General features: G+C 43.2%; 1 protein-coding gene and 1 pseudogene across 2 annotated transcripts in view; one reads left to right on the forward strand and one right to left on the reverse strand.

The window, feature by feature from the left end:
- The window catches only part of RNF216 (ring finger protein 216), a 162,210-nt gene that overhangs the window by 49,829 nt on the left and 85,836 nt on the right, over window positions 1-26,545 (reverse strand). The window lies entirely within an intron of this gene.
- LOC102472344 (cyclin-dependent kinase 1-like) lies at window positions 303-1,010 on the forward strand (annotated as a pseudogene).

Here is a 26,545-nt window from a genome sequence, read left to right on the forward strand (position 1 = left end):
GGCATTCCTAATAATGAAGTGTGATCAGAGTGGAATCTTTTTTTTTTTTTTTAATCAGAGTGGAATCTTTACAGGACTATAAGAATACATTTCCTGGGGCTGGCAAGTAGCATGGTGGTTAAGGTCACTGGACTCCATTTTATAAGCAAACACATGCACCAGGAAGGTGGTTCTGCTCTACACAATTTTTTTGATATGGTGAATAATCAAAAAGTTTTATGTCAGGCTCTTGGAAGTTGAGTAAAGTGTGATGCAGACATGGTAGCTGCTGCAGCAGCTATTACTAGACCTGTTGACAAATTATGGAAGACTATATGAAAATAGAAAAAACTTGAGAAGGTACCTAAGGAGTTGTATACAAGGGCAGACATAAGACTGTAGGTCAAATGGTAGCCATCAAGAAAATCAGATAGAAACTAAAGAGGAAGGGGTTCCCAGTACTGAAATTCGGGAAATTTCTTTATTCAAAGAACTCAGTCATCCAAATATAGTCAGTCTTCCAGACGTACTTATGCAGGATTCCAGTTTGTATCTCATCTTTGAATTTCTTCCCACAGATCTCAAAATACTTGGGGGCTGGCAGGTGGCATTGTGGTTAAAGACGCTGAACTCCCACATAGCCGACCACAGTTCGAGTCCCAGACCTGGTGGCTTGCTTTCTCACTTTTCCTCTCTCTCTCTCTCTTACTCTGTCCTTCTCTGGTCAAATGAAAAGAAACAAATAAATAAAATTACATTAAAAAAAAAAGTAAAGAAATACTTGGGTTCTATCCCTCCTGGTCAGTTCATGGATTCTTCACTTGTTAAAAGATATTTGTACCAAATCCTACAAGGGATTATATTTTGTCACACTGGAAGAGTTCTTCACAGAGACTTAAAACCTCAAAATCTATTGACTGATGACAAAGGAACAATTGAACCAGCTCATTTTGGCCTTGTCAGAGCTTTTGGGATACCAGAGTATACACATATGAGGTAGTGACACTCTGGTACAGATCTTCATAAATATTGCTGGGGTCAGCCTGTTGCTCAACTCCGACTGATATTTGGAGTATAGGTATCATATCTGCAGAATTAGCCACCAAGAAACCACTTTTCCATGGGGATTCAGAAATTGACCAACTCTTCAGAATTTTCAGAGCTTCGGGTGCTCTCAATAATAAAGCGTGGCCAGGAGTGGAATCTTTACAGGACTATAAGAATACATTTCCTGGGGCTGGCAAGTAGCATGGTGGTTAAGGTCACTGGACTCCAGCTTGCTTTCTTGCTCTCTCTTTCTCTCTCTCTCTCTCACTCACTCTGATATGAAGGAAACAAGATTTAGGGTGACAAGCACAACAGGAACATTTCTCAGTAAAGGCCCTAGCTCTGTAAGTGTGTAATAGCGGACTTAACCAAGATATAATTAGGAGAGCCCTGTGGAGGACAGGACATTAATTGAGCCCTGAAGGGTAAGGAGAAGTCAGTTAAGTAGGGGAGAAGAAGGAAGAATATATGTAAAGACTTCAGGGCAGGAGAGGACTAGTTTGAAGAGCAGAGAGGAAGTCAGTGTGGTTGGAGTCAAATGAGGGGGAGAGCTAAGAGTGGATTATGGTCAACCAGGCTGGAGGCTCTGAATAGAGGAGTTAGGAAAGTCAGAATGAGTGGGTAGGAAGTATAACAATGATTTACATTTCAAAAGATCATTCTGGGGACCAGCAGGTGGTGTAGTAGTTAAGGTGCTGGACTCCCACATGGCAGCTGTAGTCTGAATCCTAGACCCAGAGGCTTGAAATTTATGCTAGACAGGTATGCGTGTATGCCCAAAATCCAGAGAGGAAAATGAAGAATGGATTGTGGCATGGCCATACCCCCTGGAGGATTATTTCTTGCTTTCTCTCTCTGTCTCTCCAAGGAGCACACATGCCCTATAGCAAAAATCTAAAAAAAAAAAAAAAAAAGGATAATTTTGGCTGCTGTAGCTAAAGGGATGGTTTGCTGGGTTGTAGAACAAATAAACAAAAACTTCTAAGGTAAAAGCCTTAGAGTTTAGACTGGATTCCTGGTTAGACTTCACAGCAGACCTCCATAAATAAGGGCCACAATTGGGGCCAGCAGGTGGCAGGTGGTTAAGGTGCTAGATGCCCGCATGCTGACTGTAGTTTAAGTCCTGAACTTGGTGCCTTGAAACTTACACCAGGATCATGTGTATGCCCAAAATACTGAGAAGAATAGAAGAGAAGGTACTGTAGCCATGGCCATAACCCCAGGGGGTGATTTCTCACTCTCCCTGTCTTTGGTGAGGGTATACACCCTATGGCAAAAACCTAAAAAGATTAAAATAAGGTCACAACCTATTTCCTGAGCTAATTTGTGGCAACACTGAGCCTGACAAGGGTAGGTGAGGCTGACCTGTGAGCAGGGAGATGGTAACAAACCTATTTGTTCTTTTTCTTTCTTTTTTTTTTTTTGAGAGGTTTTTGCTATAGGGCGTGTGCGCTCGCCAGACAAACAGAGAGAGACAGAAAGCGAGAAATCACTCCCTGGGATGGCCACGCCGCAATCCCTTCTCTTCCATTCTCCTCTTGAGATCTGGGGCACACACACACACATGCCTGGCATGAGTTTTAAGCCACTGGGTCTAGGACACGAACTGCGGTCAACTACATGGGAGTCCAGTGACATAGCCATTACGCTAACTGCTGGTTCCCAACTTATCTGTTCTTATAAAGAGTAAGAGGGCCACATTTTCTGATATAGTTTGAGAAAGTGACTTATGATGTATTGCTATTTAATATTAAAGTAGATTAGATTGTTCATCAGTTTTGGATGCAGAGATGAGTTTCCCACTGACGTGTTGTCCATGTGGTAAGGGAGCCTCTTTTTAAAAATTTTTATTTGCCAGAGGGCACATATATTCGCCAAAGAGAGAGAAGGAGAGGGCACCCCCCCCCCAATGGGACACAGTAATGCTGCAAACTCTTTTCCATCCTGTTAAGATTTAGGGCATGTACACACAGGCACCCAGTATGTTTTTCAAGCTGCGGGGTCTTGGACTCAAACTGCACAGTTGGCCATGTGAGATCTAGCTCCCTTAACAAGTAGGCCAGGCCTAAGGGAGCATCTTTAACAAGGGTATAAACATGTACACATCATTTACTACTTCCTACAGTTCTGGTCCAAGATTCTCGTGGGCTTAGTTTTATGAAGATAGGACAACTGCCAGTACTTGAAAACCTGTTAGTCTTTTCAAAGGTATACACATTTTATTTAGTCTTCACAGCAGCTATGGACTATTACCTCCATTTCTTTTTTTTAAATGAAAAAGGAAGCTCAGAGGGTCAAGTTAACTTGGTCAAGGTCACATATCTACCATTTTTCTCTGTTCTCATTGCATGCCAGCACAGTGCTTGCTAGCAGGAGCAGGCCATTGTTTACTGGAACGTGAAGGGCATATGGATATGAGACAGGCCCCAAAGTTCAACAGCATTTGTGTAAGACCAAAGATGAACAATCAGCGGGGCCATGTGTAAGTGAGCAGCAGGGTATCAAAGGTGTGGACACCCGCTGCAGCTGTGCATGACGTCTGCTTTCCTGTGCTTCCTGGAGAGCTGGGAATGACCCAGCAAGAGGCAGGATGAATAAGATTAAACCCTTCGACACATTTTCTTACTGGAGCCTGCTGATCAGAGAGTGATCTTAGACTGGACACATGAGAGGAAGTAGCTGTTCCTGCCACCTTCAGTCAGTGCATGTCTGGTACAGCAACAGCAGGAAGTATATTTTTAGATTTCTATTACATGCATAAACAGAGACAGGTTTATGTGAGCCTTTCCCACAGGACTGAATATTGATTACTTAGTCACTCCCTCCACCAGCCCCTGTACCATTACTTGCAAATAAATGCTGCTTACTTCAAGGGGGGACAGGATTATGATATATTAAGACTTGTTGGGGCTGGCAGGTGGTGTGGTGGCTGGACTCCTACATGGCTGACTATAGTTCAAGTCCTGGACTTGACAGCTTGCTTTCTTACTTTCCTTCTGTCTCCCTCTGGTCAACTTAAAAAAATAACCCCCCCCCCAATGGGACACAGTAATGCTGCAAACTCTTTTCCATCCTGTTAAGATTTAGGGCATGTACACACAGGCACCCAGTATGTTTTTCAAGCTGCGGGGTCTTGGACTCAAACTGCACAGTTGGCCATGTGAGATCTAGCTCCCTTAACAAGTAGGCCAGGCCTAAGGGAGCATCTTTAACAAGGGTATAAACATGTACACATCATTTACTACTTCCTACAGTTCTGGTCCAAGATTCTCGTGGGCTTAGTTTTATGAAGATAGGACAACTGCCAGTACTTGAAAACCTGTTAGTCTTTTCAAAGGTATACACATTTTATTTAGTCTTCACAGCAGCTATGGACTATTACCTCCATTTCTTTTTTTTAAATGAAAAAGGAAGCTCAGAGGGTCAAGTTAACTTGGTCAAGGTCACATATCTACCATTTTTCTCTGTTCTCATTGCATGCCAGCACAGTGCTTGCTAGCAGGAGCAGGCCATTGTTTACTGGAACGTGAAGGGCATATGGATATGAGACAGGCCCCAAAGTTCAACAGCATTTGTGTAAGACCAAAGATGAACAATCAGCGGGGCCATGTGTAAGTGAGCAGCAGGGTATCAAAGGTGTGGACACCCGCTGCAGCTGTGCATGACGTCTGCTTTCCTGTGCTTCCTGGAGAGCTGGGAATGACCCAGCAAGAGGCAGGATGAATAAGATTAAACCCTTCGACACATTTTCTTACTGGAGCCTGCTGATCAGAGAGTGATCTTAGACTGGACACATGAGAGGAAGTAGCTGTTCCTGCCACCTTCAGTCAGTGCATGTCTGGTACAGCAACAGCAGGAAGTATATTTTTAGATTTCTATTACATGCATAAACAGAGACAGGTTTATGTGAGCCTTTCCCACAGGACTGAATATTGATTACTTAGTCACTCCCTCCACCAGCCCCTGTACCATTACTTGCAAATAAATGCTGCTTACTTCAAGGGGGGACAGGATTATGATATATTAAGACTTGTTGGGGCTGGCAGGTGGTGTGGTGGCTGGACTCCTACATGGCTGACTATAGTTCAAGTCCTGGACTTGACAGCTTGCTTTCTTACTTTCCTTCTGTCTCCCTCTGGTCAACTTAAAAAAATAAAATAATGACAATGAATAAAATTAAAATAACTCTTAAAAAAAAAGACTAGTTAATGACATTGTTGAGATTATCATCACTGGGTGAGCTTGTGACTTGGTGGTTAAGACAGTTGGACCCCGCATGGCTGTGTGGTCAGTCCTGAACCCAGCAGCTTGAAAAACAGGCTGGGTACATGTGTGTACATGCCCAAAATCCCAAGAGAGGGAGAGTGAAGATGGGGTTGAAGCATGACCATGACTGATGGGGGATACTTTCTCTCTCATTTCTCCCCAGCAAGTGCATGCAACCTCTGGTAGAAATTGCTAGGTCCATTTTGTTCAGAGTGATACCGGTAATAGAGACAATTTCTATGTTGAAAGAAATTAAAACATTCTCACTTTCCTGCCTTTGTCCCCTCTAATTAATACTACAAGAACATATCTTAACCTACCAGGCTTTGTCCTCAGAAAAATGATCAGTATATAAAATAATGTACCTACCCTCCAAGAGTCTAAATTCAGGGTGTGGACCTATAGACAGGCAATTGCACACTCTGAAGAAGACAATGAATACTTGGAGGGAGCTGAAGCCAAGTGAGGAATGGGAATGGGAAGAATGGTGTCATTTCACTCTGGTGGTTAGGAAGGCCTTGTGCAGAACAGGCATCATAGCCTGAGACTGAAGGGTGCTTGGTGAAAGACTGCTAGGTAGAAAGAACCAAACTGAAGAGTAGAATGATCTGGGACAGAAAAAGGAAAAGCCCAGAGGATCAGTGTGCCTCACAGCTTGCCCCAACCAGCCTTGGCCTCCTGCCAGCGTCCACTCTTCTCAAACATCTTCAACTGCACAACATTCTGCTTAGAACGTCCTTTCTTCTCTGACGAGACTACCCATAAGTTCTCATTTCAAATACCAGGGGCTCTGAGAAACACAAATGACTAAGTAAAAGGTGGTTCTCTTTCTCTGGGCTCCTGGAACACTTGGCTCACAACCGGTACAGTACTTTTAATGGCATCTTGTACTCATCTGCCTGCATCCTGTCTCTCTAAGAAGCTGAGTTCTCTTTCCAGGCAAAGACTATGCTCTGTTGTTCCTTACCAACAGGCTTGCCTCAGAGGGTTTAGTTTACTTATTAAGAAAAATGTTTTCTTGACTGCCTACTTGGTACCCCAGGCAGATGTACACAGATGAGCAAGCCAGCAGAATTCCTGACCTCAAGGAGCTTATAATCTACCATACTATGTCTCAGTTGTGTTTGGATTTCTAGTGCCTGGCTCCAGGTCTGTCCTTCACAGAGGCTGAAAAATTATAAAATTACAGTAAAAAATTACTTCAAGGCTAGCAAGACAAAGCACAAACCTCTCCATGCAGAATTGTGATACAGCTCCATCCTACTCCTGGGACTTCTGTATTTTACATAGGTGGAAAAAACATGAAACTGCCTCCCCCCTAAAAACATTATTTTCTCCCTATCCTTGTAATTATGTAACATATATTTTATAAATAAGTGAAGTTACATATGACACCTTCAGGTTAATTCATCAAATGTAAGCCTTGAGAACACAGGTCGTTCTTTCATTGTGGTTCCTTTCTTTGTCCCCTTACTCTACTTCCCATCTAATACAATAAACTGTAAAGAGCAGTTATTACTAAGGAACTAAGATCAAATGCTTGCAGACGGTGCAGGTAAGTACTGCATTTACTTCAATTAAGATATTCCTGGTTGGAACCAGCAGTTAGCGTAATGGCTATGTTGCTGGACTCCCATGTAGTCCACCGTGGTTCGAGTCCTGGACCAGGTGACTTAAACTCACGCCAGGTGCGTGTGTGTGCGTGCCCAAGATCCCAAGAGGAGAATGGAGGAGAAGGGACTGCGGCGTGACCATCCCCCCTGGCCAGTGATTTGTCGCTTTCTGTCTCTCTGTCTCTGTCTGGCAAGCACATGCGCCCTATAGCAAAAACTTCTCCAAAAAAAAGAAAAAAGAAAAAAAGATATTCCTGGTTGATTTTTCCCCATGGCTTCAAAATGTGGAAATTAATTTCTCTTCATGATGAAAAGAGCTTCACAAACATAGCTCCTGAAAATGTGTGCCTGAGAGAACCTCTAGTTTGGCCCTCCAAGTTAGTGGTTTAGACTGCATAATCCACCTGGCTACCATGGCAGCATCTCTGTATGTGTCCTCTCCTATCTATGCCTTTCCCAGGGGCTGTGGAGGGCGAATTACTGCACTAGGACAGGTTGTAAGGTTCCTCACCAGCCCCAATTTTCTTCTGTACCATTGACAACAAGATAATCAAGGCTGCCTGGATCCAGTTATTAAAAGACAAAGTTCTTTTTTTTTTTTTTAAAGAATTATTTAATTTAACTTCATTCATTTCAATTTGACCAGAGAGAGAGAGTGAGAGACAGAGAGAGAGGAAAGTGAGAAAACAAGCCACCAGGTCTAAGACTTGAATCACGGTCAGCCATGTGGGAGTCCAACACCCTTTACCACCATGCCACCTGCCGGCCCCAAGGAAAAACAAAATTCTAACATGATTTTTTTCGTTATTGTTCAAAGAGATTTTTGCTATAGGGTGTGTGCACTTGCCAGAAACAGAGAAAAGAAAGTGAGAAATCACACCCCAGGGAGTATGGCCACATTGCAATCTTTCTCCTCCATTCTCCTCTCAGGATTTTGGGAACCCATGCATGCACATGCACTGGGAATGAATTTCAAGCTGCCAGGTCTGGGACTTGAACTGTGGTTGGCCATGTGGGAGACTAGCATCATAACTACTATACCACCTGCTGGCCCCATAAGTTTTTTTAAAAAAGGTTGGGAAAAAAAGAATTATTAATTTTATTTATCATCATCATCATTTTTAAATTTGTTACAGGGCATGTACACTCACCAGAGACAAAAGAGAGAATAAGGGAAAGTGAGAAAACAAGGTCCCAATTCTGGGACTTGATGAACTGTGGTCGGCCAGGTGGGAGTCTAGTATCTTTTTTTTACATTTTATTTTATTTTTAATTTTTGGAGAGGTTTTTGCTATAGGGTGCGTGCGCTCGCCAGGGAAATAGAAAGCAAGAAATCACCTGCCAGGGAGATGGCCACGCTGCAATCCCTTCTCCTCCATTCTCCTCTTGGGGTCTTGGGCACACACACGCACCTGGCATGAGTTTAAGCCACCAGGTTCGGGACTCGAACTGCGGTCGACTACATGGGAGTCCAGAAACATAGTCATTATGCTAACTGTTGGTCCCTCTTATTTTTAAAGAGAGATTTTTTTGCTCTAGGGCACATGTGCTTGCCAGAGACACAGAGATAGACAGAGAGACAGAAAGCAAGAAATCAACCCCCCTCCCCCAAGGGAGGATGGCCATGCCATAACCCCTTCTCCATTCTCCCCTTGGGATTTTGGGCATGCATGTACATATGCCTGGCATGAGTTTTAAGCCACCAAGTCTGGGATTCAAACTGCAGTTGACTATGTGGGAATTCAGCAATGTAACCATTATGCCATCTGCTGGTCCCGGGAGTCTAGCACCTTAACCATCATACCACCTGCTGGCCCCTTAACGGCTCCCTAACGTTAATTTTTAAATTATATAATTACCTAATGATACCACATCTCATTTCTCCAAGAAGCCAAGCTCATCATACACCCATGAAGGAGATTTCTTTCTCTCAAAGTAAATTACCTCCCAGAAGCACAAATTCAAATTTGGATGTGTTCAGGCAAGAGCTCTGGGAAACATTACAAAGGCCACCACACTCCCTAGTCCCGAGAAAAGGTCTTCATTGGGGAAGACTTCAGGTTCTTCTTATATATTCATTTATTTACATACATATACATCCTAAATGAATTTTAAAAACACAGTGCACTAGACATATACTCTACCCACCATTTCTATGTACAAAAGTAGACTTCAAAAAAAAGAGAAACTTTTAAGTTTGACTCTTACAGATTACAAAGAAGTCAAGCACTTCTTTCTTTTAGATTCACCAAGATTAGGTGACATACTGAGTAGGTGGTTTCAAATTTAGTTTCTGGGTTCATGCTGCCCTCTAAGGACAGAAAGTTATAAAGGCATGGAGACACTAGCTTACTCTGTTCTGGGAAAGGGCAATACTTGAGAAATACTAGCTGGAAAAGTGAAGTATATGACCACCAGAGTTGCCTAATTTTTACTACAGTGTGGAGACTAGGACATGTAAGATAAAGTGGGGAAGTAAAATATTCCTGGAAAAAATAGAAGCTTAATTTTACTTTTATCAGAATAACTATAAACAAAAACCAATTCCCTTATAGTAGTTATCCAACTACTGATAATGAGTTTTCCTTGCATGTCTGTTTAATAGAATCATTGGAACCATATCAACAACATCTAGGACAATGACAGGATGTGGATATTGATATAAAATTAGAAAACATATATCTGAATTCCTACTAGAGACACCGAGTAGTAGTCTGGGCATGGGAATAAAATGAATAAAAATAAACCCCTACCTTCCTGGAAGTTACATAGGGTGGTAGGCACAATTGGTTAAATAAGTAAAATACATAGACAATCATGTCTTGGTTAAGACATGATTATAAATGTTAAAGAGAAACAAAACCGGAAGGAAGGTTGTGCTGGGACAGAGAGGGGAAAATATTCACAATTATAAAGTAGGTAGTTAGGGAAGGCCTCTCTGAGAAGGTATATTTAAGTGAAGACTTTAAGAAAGGTGAGGAAGTAAGCTCTGTGATGTCTGGGCAAGAATTCCAGGCAAGGGAAACAAGGAGTGAGAATGTGAGGCAGGGAGGCCAGTAAGAGCTGTTAGCAGGAGAGGTGGAGTGGGATGTGCAAGCTGTCTGGGGCTTGGGAGATAATGATAAGGGCCTGAACTTGAATTCAGAGCCAACGGATGTTCAAGAAGAGTCTCCTGACCATGGTTTTGTATTAAGTAATTTCGAAAGAACTTCTATCTATTGGCACAATTTCAAGGACGGTTCGCAAGTATGAGCCATGCCTCTGATAAGTGAGGGCCTGCTTCAGCCTCTGTGCTGGGTTCTGACAGCTTTGGGCAGAGTCTGTGACTAAGTCCCTTCCAAAGAGGTTTGCTCAGTGTAGATGTTCCACAGTACAAGTTTGCGGAACCAAAGTGGCTACAGTCATGACTATTTTTTTTTTTTGGAGAGGTTTTTGCTATAGGGTGTGTGCGTTCGCCAGACAGACAGAGAGAGACAGAGAGACAGAAAGCGAGAAATCATCTCCCAGGGGGGATGGCCACACCGTAATCCCTTCTCCTCCATTCTCCTCTAGGGATCTTGGGCACGCACGCACACGCACCCGGCGTGAATTCAAGCCACCAGGTCCGGGACGCGAACCAGGGTCGACTACATGGGAGCCCAGCGACATAGCCATTACGCTAACTGCTGGTCCCCCATGACTTTTTTTTTTAACAGGATGCACATGCTCACCAGAGAAGGGAAGAAAGGGGGGAAGAAAGGGGGGGAGGGGGAGAAGAGGGGAGTGAGAAAGACACAGAGAGATAGACACGCAGAGAGAAATCACCCCCCCAGAGAAGATGGCCACATTGCAATTCCATTTCCTCCATTCTCTCAGGATTTTGGTTGGACATATATGCTCTCAAGTCCAGTGTGTTGCTCAAATCATTGGGTCAGGGACTTGAACCACAGAGTTGGTCATTAGGACCCAGAGCTTTAATCACCAGGCCACTGGCTGTCCCTATAGCCATGACTTTTAAAATATAAATTGCAACTCCTTGGTGGGTTATATCTTAGTAAACTACAAGTGATGATTAAAAAACAAACAAACAAACAAACAAAAATCTAGAAGAAAATTCTAGAGTGCATTCCATGTGTCAAGTACTTGGTTTATAAAATTACTGTTTTAGTGAGACATATATACATTTATGCACCCATTGGTTTTATGGTAATTTATATTTCTTACTACAGGTGACTAGCAAGAAAGTACAAAAGCCATAAACTTTGGAAATATTAAATTCACTAAAAAGTTTATTTAAAAAGTATCAGAGGGGGACCAGCAGGTGGTGTGGTGGTTAAAGACATTGGACTCCTACATGGCCAGAAGCAATTTGAGTCCTAGACCTGGAGGCTTGCTTTCTGACTTTCCCTCTCTCTTTCTCTCTCTCTCACTGTCACTCTCTGGACAAATTAAAATGAATGAATGAATGAATGAATAAATAAATAAAGTTAAAAAAAAAGTATCAGAGGCTCCTTTCCCTTTTGTGGCCATTGCTAGAAGTACAATGTTTGATCCATGGCCATTTGAAAGGATGAAGAAGTTCAGGTTGTGCAAGGACACTAGGCCAGCAAATTGGCAAAGTAGTTTAAGTTTACAGAAAGAAATATGTCATCTACATTGAGTGGGAACAACTGACCGTGCAGGCTTTCACCTTGGCAAGATGGTTATCACTAGCTAAAACTGGACAAAGACTGCAAAAAGATCTTTGAATGGAAAGCCAGATCTTGCCAAGTAGGAAAGGAAAAGGGCAAACCTAAGTTAAGAAATAATCGAGAAGATGCAGGAGCGAAATAACCTTATATACAGCTTTCATTAAAAACCGCTAAAATGAGGACCAGCAGGTGGTGTGGTAAAGGCACTGGACTCCTACATGGTTGACTGTGGTTTGAATCCCGGATCCAGTGGCTTGAAACTCATGCTAGGCATGTGTGTATGTGTCTAAAATATCAAGAGGAGAATGGAGGAAAGGGACTAGGGCATGGTCATTCCCCCTGGGGGTGGGGGGTGATTTCTCACTTTCCTTCTCTCTCCCCAGTGAACGCACATACCCTATGGCAAAAACAAACAAAAAAACCCCACAAAACAAAACACAACCCCCCTGCTACAATGGAAAAAAAAAAAGATGAGGCTTTTTCTCATGATAGGAGTTCCTAGGGATTACTACAAGGAATTGAAACATGGCTCCATTTCCAGTTACTCTGGAGATGATGCAGTGAATCAGGCAGAAGTGGTGGATCTAATGACAGACTATTTTAAACTCACAAAATTACACATGGCTATAACTGAGGCACAAACAAGCCCAGGCATATCTTGTCTTTGCTCACTGCCTGGGCTACCTCTGGGACTCTGAGAACTTTGTTGGGAATCGTGGCTTGGCAGAAGCTGCCAAGAAACCCAGCTCTTCCCAGTTTGGACTCCACTTCACCATGCCCTGAGCCTGCAGAGTCTAGGAAGCTATAAGAGATGAAGGCTATGTCAGCACCTTCAGGCCCTGCTTCAACAGACTGGACAAGGTGAGAAGAGCTTCTCAGGTTTGAGCATAACATAGAAAGGAGAAAAGTAGACACTCATCTTCACGTCATTCAGTGGAAGTACTGGTTCTAAATTACAAATGCAGTTACAGGTTTAGCAGGTAATTTGGCTTCAATATATTGGGTCATTTTGCAAAACTGGGAGCATTAATTTATATGCCCAGGGTCAGAAGGATATGAAGTAGTCTAAAGTCAGTACTTACAACAGAACATCTTACAAAGGTTCAGGACCTAGGCTTTCTATTTTACAAACAGAAGTTTCCAAAGAGCAAATACCTAAGGGTCAAGTCTCAGCAGTCTGTTCTCTCAGGAAGCAGCCTGCAGTCAGGCTCTGAATAAGCACTAGGCATATCACCCTAGAAGGTTTATGCCTTCATGGAGAGACCCATTCAGTGCATGATTAGAATAAAATGAGAACTGTTCTAAAGGAGGCTGGGACTGAGTTGTGGTGCACAGGTTATTGAGACTTCATACTATAAGGAATTATACTAAAAATCTTACTTTCTCAAATATTAAAGGTAAAAGAAAACGTAGGAAGGTATCTTTTTTAAAAAAATTGCCGTAGTGTATGTATGCTTCCATGGGGAGGGGGAAGGTGTAGAGAATGGGGGGAGAGAGGGAGGGGGGGAGAGAAAGAAAGAGAATGTATTCCCCACAGAGAATAGTCATGTTGTAATCCCTTCTCTTCCACTTCTCTCTTTCTTTGGGATTCTGAGCATGTATACATGTGCGTCTGGGTGCCAGGTCTGGGATTTGAACCACATACATGGTCATATGGGATCTAGATGCCTTAACCACCATGCCATGTGCTGGTTCTAGGCAGGTATCTTTGTTTTAGGGTTAGGATAGAATTTCTTCTTTTTTAAAAAAATAATTATTTTATTTATTATTACTATTTGAAAAATTAATTTTTCATTATTTTTAAAAAGAGATTTTTGCTATAGGGTGTGTGCGCTCACCAGAGAGACAGAAATAGAGAGAAATGATCCCCCAGGAGGATGGCCACACCACAATCCATTCTCCTCTTGGGACTTGGGCACATATGCACATACATCCAATATGAGATTTAAGTTGCCAGGTCTAGGATTTGAACTGTGGTTGACTATGTGGGAGTTCAGTGATGTAATTGTTACTCCACCTACTGGTTCCATTATTATTATTATTATTATTATTATTACTATTTTTTAAAAAAAATCTGCTATAGGACATGTATGCTCACCAAAGATAGAGGGAGAAAGAAAGAAGGAAAGGGAAAAAGCAAGCAACCAGGTCTGGGACTTGAACCATGGTTGGTCATATATAGTCTAGTGCTTCAACCACCCACACCACCTTCTAGGAAAGGATTTCGTAAACCAGTCCTCAAAACTGTAAAAGTAAAACAAATGAACTGAATGAGTCTATTCATATTATAAGACGAAAGTAACAGATGTGTGACAGACTAGAAGATACTGAGAATATTTTTTTTATTTGCCAGAGGGCATTTGTATTCACCAGAACAAGACATAGAGAGAGAGAGAAAGGGAGAAAGAACTCCCCCCCGAATGGGGAATGGTCATGTCACAGTCCTTCTCCATTTCTCCACTCTGTCAGGATTTTTGACACAAACGCACATTTGCCTGGTGTGTTTTCTAAGCTACGGGGGCCAATTTGAATGTGGTTGGCCCTGTGGGATCTGGCTTCCTTAACCACTAGGCCATAGGGTGAGAGCATTTGAAAAATATTTATTTCTTCCATGAATGAGAAGACAGAAACACAAAGAAAAAAAGATCCAGACATACACACACAGGCAGTATCCTCAAGAGGGTCTTGATACCGTGATCCATCTCTAGCTTCAATTAGCTGTGAATTATGGACAGGTGCATACCTGGCATACTCTGGGATGTCTCTGGACTTGAATGAAAAACTTTCTCACAAGGCATCACCTCATAGAGTGTGGCGTTTTACTACTGTACCACCATTTGGCCCCAGTATTTGGAATATTTAAAATTAAAACAGGATTAATAAATTATATAAACTATATAGGGAAGAGGTAAAAATCAGGAAGAAAAATAAGAAACCTGACAGTAACATAAGTTAAAAATATGAATAGGTGGTGTAATGGTTACAGCGCTGGACTCCCACGTAGCCGACTGCATTGTGAGTCCCAGAACTGGCGGCTTAAAACTCACATGCCCTCTGGCCAACCCCCCACCCCCAAACAAAAGATAGGCTTAGCCTCGATGGCTAAGGTGTCACTGTACGACACTGAAGTCATATGAGATGACCCTGGGTTGACTTGAATATGCCAGGCATACCTACAGGGCTTGAGGATGGAGGGAGGTATAGGATATCATGGTATGGTGGCAGCCTATAGGAGGTCTTTGTCTTTCCCTCCCTCTCTAATAAAGATAAATAAGCTTAAAAGAAAAAAAATGAAATGAAGGGGTCTTGCACTGACAAGGCTGATGGTGTTGCCTGAAGAAGAGAGTAGAATTAACTCATATTCATGGGACAGGGGTTCCAGACCCAGGTATCCTAAGACTAAACACACTGTCTGCATCTCTTGGGCTCAAACAGCTATTACTGACCCCATCCTCTCAAGAATTTACAAACCGGAACCAGCAGGTGGCGTCTTGGTTGAGGGGCTGAACTCCTACATGGCCAACTGTGGTTCAAGTCCTGGCGGCTTGCTTTTTCACTCTCTCTCTCTCTGGTGAGTGCAAGAGCCCTGTAGCAAACTAAAGATTATAAATAAAATTAAATAATTCTTTAAAAAGTAATTTAAAAATAGGTAAATAATAACGATTATCCTTCATATATTAGCAAATTAGCAGGCAAAATACTACCGACAGGGCATGAACACATAAACATGTATTCTAGAGAACAGCTTTCCCTAAAACTCTTTTTTTTTAAAAAAAGAATGATTTATTTAATTTTATTTATTCATTCATTTATTTTAGTTTGACCAGAGAGAGATAGAGACAGAGAAAGAGAGAGTGGGAAGTGAGAAAGCAGGCCATCAAGAAACTGTTTTAAGTACTTTTCGTGTAAACTAAAACAAAAAAAAATTCATCAGAGGATGCATGCACTTGCCAGAAATGGGTGGGAGTGAGAGAAAGGGAGAAAGCACCCTTCAACAGGCCATGGACATGTCATAATCTCTTCCTCTCCATTTCTCTATCCTGTTGGGATTTTGGAGCACACATGTGCATGTGCCTGAAGTGTTTTTCAAGCTGCCAGGGTGCAGTTGGCCATGTGGGATCTGGCTCCCTTAATCACTAGGCTACAGGGCTGGCCTGATTACCCTTTTTTTTTTTTTTTTTTTTTGAGAGAGGTTTTCGCTATAGGGCGTGTGCTTTCTAGACAGACAGAGACGGACATAGAGACAGAAAGCGAGAAATCACCCCCAGGGGGGATGGTCACGCCGCAATCCCTTCTCCTCTATTCTCCTCCTGGGATCTTGGGCACGCACGCACACGCGCCCGGCGTGAGTTTTAAGCCACTGGGTCCGGGACGTGAACCGCGGTCGACTACGTGGGAGTCCAGCGACATACCCATTACGCTAACTGCTGGTTCCCCTGATTACCCTTTTTTAAGGTTTGTTTATTTGTTTTGACTAAAAGAGATAGATAGAGACAGTATCTTCAACAGGGGCTTAATGCTCTGACCCAGCTTTCAGTCAGACCTGTACTTGGGGAGATTTCTGGACTTAAACTGGGAACCTGTTCTTGTGGGATTGCCATACAGGGTGTATTACTGCTGCCCAGCTCCTGTCTATTACCATTAACACCCTTAGCCTGGAAAGAACAGGTTTAGAATGTCACATCCAATAGTTAATAGGCAAGTTAACAGTCCATCAAATAGATCTCCTAATTATGACCCCTTTCCTCACTTACTGTTGAATCATGGGACTCAGTAAATCCCAGGAATCCTGGTTTGTCTAGAGGTATGGTCGTACATGCAGAGGCTATCAGAGTAACTGAATCAGGATCCAACAAAATTAGAAGATGGGGATACTAGAATGTGAAGGAGCTAGAAAAACATCTCTCTGCTCTCTTCCCAGTGCCTCTTTCATAGTCACAGCCCCACCTTCACACATCTATGCTCTTAACCAGAACAGACTACCAACTGTCTAGACTATCAGGAGGTGATCAGACTTTGAATCATTCTCTGTAATTTCTACCATCTCCAGAACATCTACAAACTCAATGGTGCTGGAATTTCCTCCCAGCTCAGAGAACATCCCACTCTGGCTTCCTGAACTGCCCCTGTGGAGCCAAAGGGTCTCTGACTAAGGGAATTTGCAAACACCCAGGCATAGTGCAGAATCTGTTATATGTGAGGCTCTGGGGCCCTCTGCTGGCTGCCTGCTGTAACTGGCAGCTCCTCAACAGACAAGATAACCATCCTCAGAACCATTCCCATTTTACTGCCATCTAAAGGCTTTCAACCTATTTTTTTTTTTTTTTGAGAGATTTTCACTGTAGGGCGCGTGCGCTCGCCAGACAGACAGAGAGAGACATAGAGACAGAAAGAGAGAAATCACCCCCCAGGGGGGATGGTCACGCCGCAATCCCTTCTCCTCCATTCTCCTCTCGGGATCTTGGGCACGCACGCACACGTGCCCGGCGTGAGTTTTAAGCCACTGGGTCCGGGACACGAACCGCGGCCGACTACGTGGGAGTCCAGCGACATAGCCATTACACTAACTGCTGGTTCCCAGGCTTTCAACCTATTTTAATCATCCAAGTGCACATGAGTTAACACAGCTTTATATTTTCCTCTCTCTCTTTTTCTTTTTTAGATAAATTTTTGCTATAGGGTGCATGTGCTCGCCAGAAAGACAGAAAGCGAGAAATCACACCCCCCTTCCCCCAGAGGGGGTGACCACACTGCAATTCCTTTTCCTACATTCTCCTCTCACAATCTTGGGCATGCACATGCACATGCACCTGGCTGGAGTTTTAAGTCACTGGGTCCTGGACTTAAACTGTGGTTGACTATGTGGGAGTCCACTGACATAACGAGTATGCCATCTGCTGGTTCCCACAGCTTTGTTTTCTGAACTTCTGGAAAGAACACTTTTTTTTTTTTTTTTAAGAGAGGTTTTCGCTATAGGGCGCATGCACTCACCAGACAGACAGAGACAGACATAGAGACAGAAAGCGAGAAATCACCCCCCAGGGGGGATGGTCATGCCACAATCCCTTTTCCTCCATTCCCCTCTTGGGATCTTGGGCACGGACGCACACGCGCTCAGCTTGAGTTTTAAGCCACCGGGTCCAGGACACGAAACGCGGTCAACTACGTGGGAGTCCAGTGACATAGCCATTACGCTAACTGTTGGTTCCCTGGAAAGCACACATTTTATCTGCACTTCATAAATACGATATACATTGGGCCAGTCCTGTAATACAGTGTATAGGGAGCCAAATCCTACATTGCCAAATCACATTTCAAAATCTAGACCAGGGGGACTGAAAAACATACCAGCCACATTGTGTGTGCCCTAAATCTTGATAGGATAGAGAAAGAGAGGAAAAGAGATTGCAGTGTACATGCACCCCATTGGGAGGTTCTCTCTGGCAAGGGCACACACTTGCTGGCAATTAATCAAGAAAAAAAAAAAAAAAGAAAGAAAGAAAGAAAGAAAAAGTAACTACAGATCATTTCAGCTTGTGAAGCCTGAGGAAGGACTCTATCTGCATTATCACTTCACCAGTTACATATCATTAACCTAAATCTACAGAAGAGAAAAATGAGACTCAGATTCATGCAACTTGGGTCTCCCCATATAACTTGGTGGTCAGGAGACTGGGAAAATCTGGATCATCTACTCTGGTCACTTACTAAATGGTGACTCTGGCTGAGTAACCTCTCCATGTCCAGCTTATTTTCTTGTATCTACAAAAGGAGCTGCAATAGGGCTGCAGAGATGAATGAGAGAATATAGTCCTGGCATGTGTCAAGGAAGCTGGCCCATGGAACACAGTAGTCACCGGGAAATGTGAGCTACTGTCCTACCACCAACAGCATCATCACAGCTGTTCACACCCTGCTGGGCTTCTGTGCCTTTGCCTTCCAAATGCAGCTCCAGGAAATTCGGGTTTATGGTATATAGCAATGGGATGAGCTGTAGAGGATGCTTCTCACTCAAAAGGTGACAGAGCATAATTCTGGACACCAACTCACCAAGGAAGAAAGCAAAAGCTGAATTCTGGACTTAAAATGCAAAGGGAAATTGTGAGAACTGAGACAGCAATGAGAGAATGAAAGGATCAAGTCTAGGTCTGCAGAGGACTGAAGATGTTGAATCTAGAAACAAAATGGAGAGAATGGCTGGTTTATCAGTTACTTTCCAGTAATTCTGACCACATAAGGATTAGAAATGGCCATCATAAGGAAACTTGGGGGAGTCACATGTGAAGACTATTTTAAAGACTTTTAAGGAATTATTTTATTTAACTTTATTCATTCATTCATTTATTTGTTTATTTATTTTAATTTGACCAGAGAGAGACAGAGTGAGCGTGAGAGTGGGAAAGAGAGAAGGAAAGTGAGAAAGCAAGCCACTAGGTCCGGGACTGGAACCACGTTGGCCATGTGGGTGTCCAGCATCCCTACCCACCATGCCACCTGCCGTCCCCCCTTTTTTTTTCTTGAGAAGAGGCACAGGCATTCTTGACAGTGTCCCTTCACACTATGACCCTCTTCCTCCAGCCCTCTAGTCAGTCAGGATCTTGGGTACCTAACCAGTATCTATCAGGATGTCTGAACGTCAACCTGCAGTTGGTCACATGGCTTTCAGTACTATAGTTCAGTATGCCACTGCCTGGGTGACTGAAGCTAGGCCAAAATATTTTATTAATTAACCTATTTAAAATCTGTGTTTTTTCCCCCTTCATTCATGATAGCATGCATGTGCATGAGAGAAAAAGAGAGAGAGAGATTAGCACTTTCTACAAGATCTGGTCATGCCATGATCCCCTTCCTTCATTTTTCCATCCCTCTGGATCTTGGGCACTCACATGCATGGTTGGCATATTTCAGGCTAACCAGACTAGGGATTTGAACTGTGGTCCATGTGGGATCCAGCTTCTCTTGAGCAGCACACTTCTGCTGTACCATATAACTGGCCCTAGAATATTTTAAATACTACTGAGTAAAGCTGTAAAAAAAATATCTAAGAGTAGAATAGATATAGTGGGATGAATAATCAGTGATCACTTGTTGAGTGTCTACGACCTAGACACATTATTGAGTCATTTAATCCTCATAACAAGTCTTTCAGGAGGTGGCTGTTACTGAGAGGAATTGTGACAGAGGGCTGAAGTGGTTCATGAAAGGCTACAGTTGAGAAGTGGTGGGGTGGGCATGCAAGCACAAACCATACTGGCAACTAGTCCCGGCCAAAGTTGCTAGACTAAGGACCTGCTTTACCAATGTCCAACAATACGACTTTGTTTACCCCAGAATGGTGCAGAACAGGGAAAACTGTCACTGGGCTAACCTCACAAAGGGCTAGATTGTGAGAGCTGAGGTATGTGGGTGAAGAGAGTGAATCTATACAATAGATATATTAAATGTAACAAAATGGGTCAGCTGTGGTGGTACAGCAGTACTGCAGTGCTCTGTGATTCTGAGGCTACACGGGAAGGTCCTAGGTTTGCATCCTAAGGTCTTCCTGTGCACTATAGGCATATGTCTATGATCTGGACTGGCTGAGACTAGCAGTAGGATCATGGTGTAAAGACCTTATTGGGTGCTGGGGCCAGCAGGTGGCATGGTGGTTAAGATGCTAGAATTCCCACGTGGTTGACCATGGTTCGAGTCCTGGACCTGGTGGCTTGCTTTCTCACTCTCCCTCTCTTTCTCTCTCTCTGTCTTTGGCAAAATTCATGTGAAAAATAATAACAACAATAATAAATAAATAATTCTTTCAAAAAAAATAACTGTCTCAATAACACTTAAAAAAAAAAAAGACCTTATTGGGTGTGACTTTCTCTGTCTCTCTTTTCCATGAACAAATAAAAAAAATTAACTTAAAAAAAGAGAACAAGATTGTTTGAATGGAAGGCAGGCAAATGTGGGTAAAGCCTTTCAGATGGTGAGCTGACCAGAGGGCCCCTTGAGAGCCCTTCCTGCCTTGTGTTTCTGGGAGTCTATTCACCAGATGCCCATTGTTCAATAAGCCCTTAGCTCCAGGAACTATGGCAACAGACCGCAAAAATCAAGCCACTGAAATTAGGAAAGAAGAGAGACTCTGCCAGAAGGATGTGCTGCTGCTGGGAACAATTAAGAAAGAAAAGAAGAGAGGACTAGCAGGTTGGCATAATGGCTATGTTGCTGGACTCACATGTAGTCAATCGTGATTCGAGTCCTTAAACTCACTCAACAAGTGATTTGGTGACTTAAACTCACGCTGGGCGCATGTGTGTGCGTGCCCAAGAACCTGAGAGGAGAATGAAGGAGAAGGAATTGTGGAGTGGCCATCCCCCCTGGGGGGTGATAAAAAAACTTCTTTAAAATGCGTGGAGAAAAAAAAAAAAATTTAAAAAAAAAAAAAAAAGGAAGGAAGGAAAGAAGGAAAGAAGGAAGGAAGGAAGTTAGGAAGGAAGGAAGGAAGGAAGGAAGAATAAAAGACAGAGAAAAAGAACAAATGAATGAACCCCACTGTGAGAATACACACACATCTGTGTGAATGCTTGGATTTTTTAAAAAGTATTTCTGCTACCATAAGATTTTTTTTAAAAAAGAATTATTTAACTTTTACTTCTTTATTTTAATTTGACCAGAGAGGAACAGAGTAAGAGAGAAAGAGAGAAAGTGAGAAGGCAAGCCACCAGGTCCAGGACTCAAACCGTGGTCAGCCATGTGGGAGTCCAGTGCCATTAACCACCACGCCACCTGCCAACCCCTGCATTTTTTTTTTTTAAAGAGAGATTTCTGTTATAGGATGGGTACACTTGCTGGAGAGACAGAGACAGACAGAAAGCGATAAATCACTCCCCCGCCCAGGAGGGATGGCCATGCTGCAATCCCCTCTCCTCCATTCTCCTCTTGGGGTTTTGGGCATACTCACACATGTACCCGGTGTGAGTTTCAAGTCACTGGATCCAGGACTCGAACCATGGTTGACTACATGGGAGTCCAGTGATGTAACCATTATACCATCTACTGGTCTCGAATGTTTACATTTTTAAAGAACTGGTCTTAGGAAAGATAAATGCCTTACAATTGCTCTAGGATGGATGGGCTCCAGCAGGTGGACCATACAGCTGGATACACAGATCTGGATAAACAGAGCTGGCCTTTCCCTAGCAGGTTGGGCTCCTGTTATTCACCTTTCTGCTTAGCAGCAGAGTCTCCGGGCAGGTGAGCAAGGTGGCTCCATGGTATCTCTAGGGAGAATGGCAAGGACACAGCTGAGGCTGAGACTCAGTACAGAGCCCAATGATCTTCTTAGGACAGGTACTGTGGTCTTCTTAGAGGTCACCTTGCTTCCAATCTTTTCTTGCTTTTAGTACTTTTTTTAAATAGCCGCCAGAATAATCTTCTGAAAAATTCGGGAACCAGCAGTTAGCGTAATGGCTATGTCGCTGGACTCCCACGTAGTCGACCACGGCTCGCGGCCCGGGCCCCGCGGGGTAGAACTCGTGCGTGTGCGTGCGTGCCCAAGATCCCAAGAGGAGAACGGAGGAGAAAGGATTGCGGCGTGACCATTCCCCCCAAGGGAGTGATTTCTCGCTTTCTGTCTATATGTTTCTGTCTGTCTGTCTGGCGAGCGCATGCGCCCTATAGCAAAAAACCTATCAAAAAAAAAAAAAAATTAAGCCTGACCATGTTTATGACCCTGGATAGGCTTCTGATGCTTACAGAAGTCTACCTTCTTCACAAGCTAGTTCTGAAGCATCCAGCCCCCCATCTTCTTACCCCTCCCATCCTCTAGAAACATACCCTCTTCTTTATTTTAATGAACTGTGTCTTCTAGAAGTCTCCTTCTTACTCCTCTGCATTAGCATAGTCTTCAAGGTCCAAACTGGAAGTAATTTCTATGACTCCTCTGATTCTCCCAGGTAGTACTAAGGAATTCCCTCTTCCTCTTGCCACAGAATGTAGTCCACTCCCTCCACAGCTCACACTGCTACAATCCAAGGCTCTTCCATGGCAGGAAGTGTGTGACTCTAGTACTGGCTCTGATGGTCTACAAAGCAGCATGGAGAGTTCACTATTTCCAACTGCATATCTTTAAGGTACCCCAGACAAATGAGTACGTTTGGATCCCTGGTCTCATCCAGAGCTGTCTGTAGTTCCACCTATATCATTAAAGGACAAGATCACTCACTAGCTGACCATGCTAAAAACTTGAATCCCTCCTTTTTCTTTACCCTCCTCACTCTATCAGCTAGTCCTTTTTTCAGCTAGTGTTTACCAAGTCCCTTTTTTTTTTTTTTTTGGAGAGGTTTTTGCTATAGGGCGCGTGTGCTCGCCAGACAAACAGAGAGAGACATAGAGACAGAAAGCGAGAAATCACCCCCCCGGGGGGGATGGTCACGCTGCAATCCCTTCTCCTCCATTCTCCTCTCGGGATCTTGGGCACGTACGCACACGCACCCGGTGTGAGTTTTAAGCCACTGGGTCCGGGACGCGAACCGCGGTCGACTACGTGGGAGTCCAGCGACATAGCCATTACACTAACTGCTGGTTCCCTTACCAAGTCCTTTTATCAGCTAGTGTTACCTCCAAACACTCCTCAAACCCATTCACTCTTATCCAGGCCCAGAATCCAACTCAGATTATTCTGACCTGGACAAAAGTAGGAGCTTGAATTTCTTATTTTTTTTTAAGAGAGAGATTTTTACAATAGGAGACATGTGCTCACTGGAGAGAGAGAGAGAGACAAAGAAAGCAAGAAATCACCCTCCAGAGGGATGGCCACACTGCAATCCCTTCTCTTCCGTTCTCCTCTTGGGATCTTGGGCACACACACTTTGTACGAGTTTTAAGTCGCTGGGTCTGGGACCCTAACTGTAGTAGACTATGTGGGAGTCCAGCACCGTAACCATTTCACCATCTGCTTGTCCCAAGAGCTTGGATTTCAATCATCTCCATCCCACTGTGCCCAGGTGATTGAGGAGCTCCAATCCCGCCTAGCTACATAGCTGCAAATCTTCCAGAGACTTCTCTTACAGGCGCTATATCCTGCAGCTCTCCTCAGATGAATGACCTGTGTCTCTGGCTCTGTGCTCAGCTAATTTCTCATCATTCAGGTCTTAGAGAGGTCTTTGCCTACCTCGGGCGTTTTCTTGTTCTCTAGTTTAGACTATAGCTGAATTGTGTGCAGTTACTCAGAGACATTGAAGAGCCAGCCTGGTCATGACTGGTACTCTAATGTTGCTTCTCACTATGCCTAACATAGAAACCTGGCTTTCATATCTTAGGAAACCTACATTATCATCTGGGGCCAGAATCTGAATTCTTATCTGTGCTATTTCCATCATTTACCTAGAGTATTTAAGAAAAAAAAGAAAAAGGCAAAACTGCTGTAAGCTTAATTCTGAAAGAGAAATGTCAGCAAAATGCTTTATTTCTTCAAGAAGGAAAAGGTACTTGGGAGTTCCTGGTGGGTCTGAAACTTCTTTACTCTACATGCTTCAGGCTTTACAGGAAGACACTGCATCTGAGCAGGGCAATCTTATAACAACCCAGGGACCTATCTTTTCAGAGCAGTTTCGGTGCTAGTAAGAATGAACAGGGAGGCTTATTGATGGTAAGCTGCACCCTGGAAAAAGCCTGCTTCTGCTTGCGGAACCTCTGTTCCCCTCAACCTCACCACATTTGCCTTTGGTTGCTCATTCTATATTGTGCTTCTTACAGGACCAGACTTGGGGTGGGCCTTCAGTTGCTGGCTGCCCATGGTCACCATCCACTCAGACAGGTGGACATGGAGGCAGCTCCCCTCGCTGTGGCAGCTGGAGATGGAGAGGGACATAGTGAATGTGAACAAAATCATTTGCTCCATAGGCTCTACGATCACCTCCATCTTCAGATTAGATAAAGGTGATTAATGTTAGGAAGCCCCTTTCTGGGTTCAAGCTGTTGGCCGGTGCCTATTCCTCCCCTCCACACAGGCCACTAAGTGAAGCCAGGGTGCAAGAAGAGTATTTTTTGAGTCTTTGGGAGAAAAGGGCTATAGAAATTGTTCTGTTATCTTATCTGAACTGTTAAGGGTCGTACCCTAAACATGATTACTTTGAAAAAGACAGCAAGGTACCAGATGAACTTCATAAAGGCAAATTATATTACCTTTTCCTTATTTTTCTCCAAACCAAAAAGACACAGTAATAAGTTAAAAGGGAGAGGAGGAGGCACAGTGGAGAAGGAAGTAAAAGGCCAAACGCTGAAACTGACAGAAGTCATGGTCTCTCCCCCTCTCTTGTCACACTCATATCCAAATGGCAAGCCACCAAGGGTGCAAACATTATCTCAGGAGTAATTAAATCAAATTAATCTCAGGAAAAGAGCTTTAAATATTCAAAATCCCATTAATCCTCATGCCTTGTAATTAAATATGTATGTGAATAAGGCTTGGACAAACACAAAAGTTTCAAAATGTGAATTCTTTACATTTGTAGCATTATAATGCATTTGTAAGTACTGACCTTGTAGAAAGCTATGTAAAAAATTTCAGGAAATACAGTGTAAAGACACAGCAGAGAGAATGTAGATACAATCTTAGTCCATACTGAGCTTTTAAAAAATGTGTCTGGATAAACATCTTTTCTTTTAAGGCTCCACATGATTTATCTAATGACAATCTCTGCTTAGTCTTAGCCCTCCCTGGTCTGTCTGGGGCAGATGCTGGGGCCACAGTCCTATATGCAGCTTAGTTGCTTCTGCTACTCTGGGATCTTCTCTATTTTCCTGTTAAAACACACAGCTTCTTGTCAGTCTTATAGGAATAACCTCTTTGACAATGAACCATTAAAGAGACTGGTCAACTCTATCATATTGTATATCCTAGAGAAAAAGCATCCAACCTTTCGTTTCTTTTTTTTTTTTCTTTCTTGAAAATTTTTAGAGATTTTTGCTATAGGGTGCATGTGCTTACCGGAGAAAGCAAGCAAAAAACTCAGCCCATAGGGGTTTGGCCATGCTACAATCCCTTCTCCTCTGTTCTTTTGGGATTTCAGGCATGCATGCACATGCACCTGGAGTGAGTTTTAAGTCACTAGGAGCGGGATTCAAACACAGTCAACTATGTGGGAGTCAAGCGACGTAACCATTACACCATCTGCTAGTCCCCCAACTTTCCATTTCTAAAATGTGCTTCTCAGACCCCTCAAGGGACACTGCTGGTCCCATGTGGTTTCCATATGGTTCTTGATATCATTGTCAAAAAGTCCACACCCAACACTTACACAGTCTCATCTGCTTTTTTACAACTACCCTGAAGGGGAGATGGAACACAGAATGAACATCCCCATTTCTCTAATGAAGATGGTGAGGATAAACAGTTTGGACAGTTGCATAGTAAGTGGTTTTGAGTCTGAATGTTATTTGTTCTCTCTGGTTAAGTGCTGCCTGTCCAAATCATCAATGCCTCCAGGACAGGTTGTCATGTGTACGCCAAATTATCTATGATGAACTCCAATAATCTGTCTAAACTGTTCGGCTCTTTTAGACCTGTAGTTATTGGGACCGGCAGATGGTGTAATGGTTATGTCACTGGACTCCTACGTAGTCAGTCGACTGTGGTTCGAGTCCTGGACCCAGTGGTTTAAACTTACACTGGGTATGTGTGTGTGTATGTGCCTAAGATCCTGGGAGAAGAATGGAGAAGGGATTGCAGCATGGATGTCCTCCCTGTGGGGTGGTTTCTCACTTTCTGTCTTTGTCTCTCTGGCAAGTATACATGCTCTATAGCAAAAACCAAAAACCAAAAAATACCTCTCTCTTAAAAAATAACTGTAGTTATCAATTATTTCTTTTAAAAATATGTGAGTGGTGGGATAAGCAGATGGTGTAATGGTTACATGGCTCTATTCCCACATAATGGACTATGGTTAAAGTCCAAGATGCAGTGGCTTAAAACTCACATGGGGCGCATGT

The sequence above is a fragment of the Tupaia chinensis genome, unplaced genomic scaffold (assembly GCF_000334495.1).
Source record: "Tupaia chinensis unplaced genomic scaffold, TupChi_1.0 Scaffold000101_1, whole genome shotgun sequence".
NCBI lineage: Eukaryota > Metazoa > Chordata > Mammalia > Scandentia > Tupaiidae > Tupaia > Tupaia belangeri.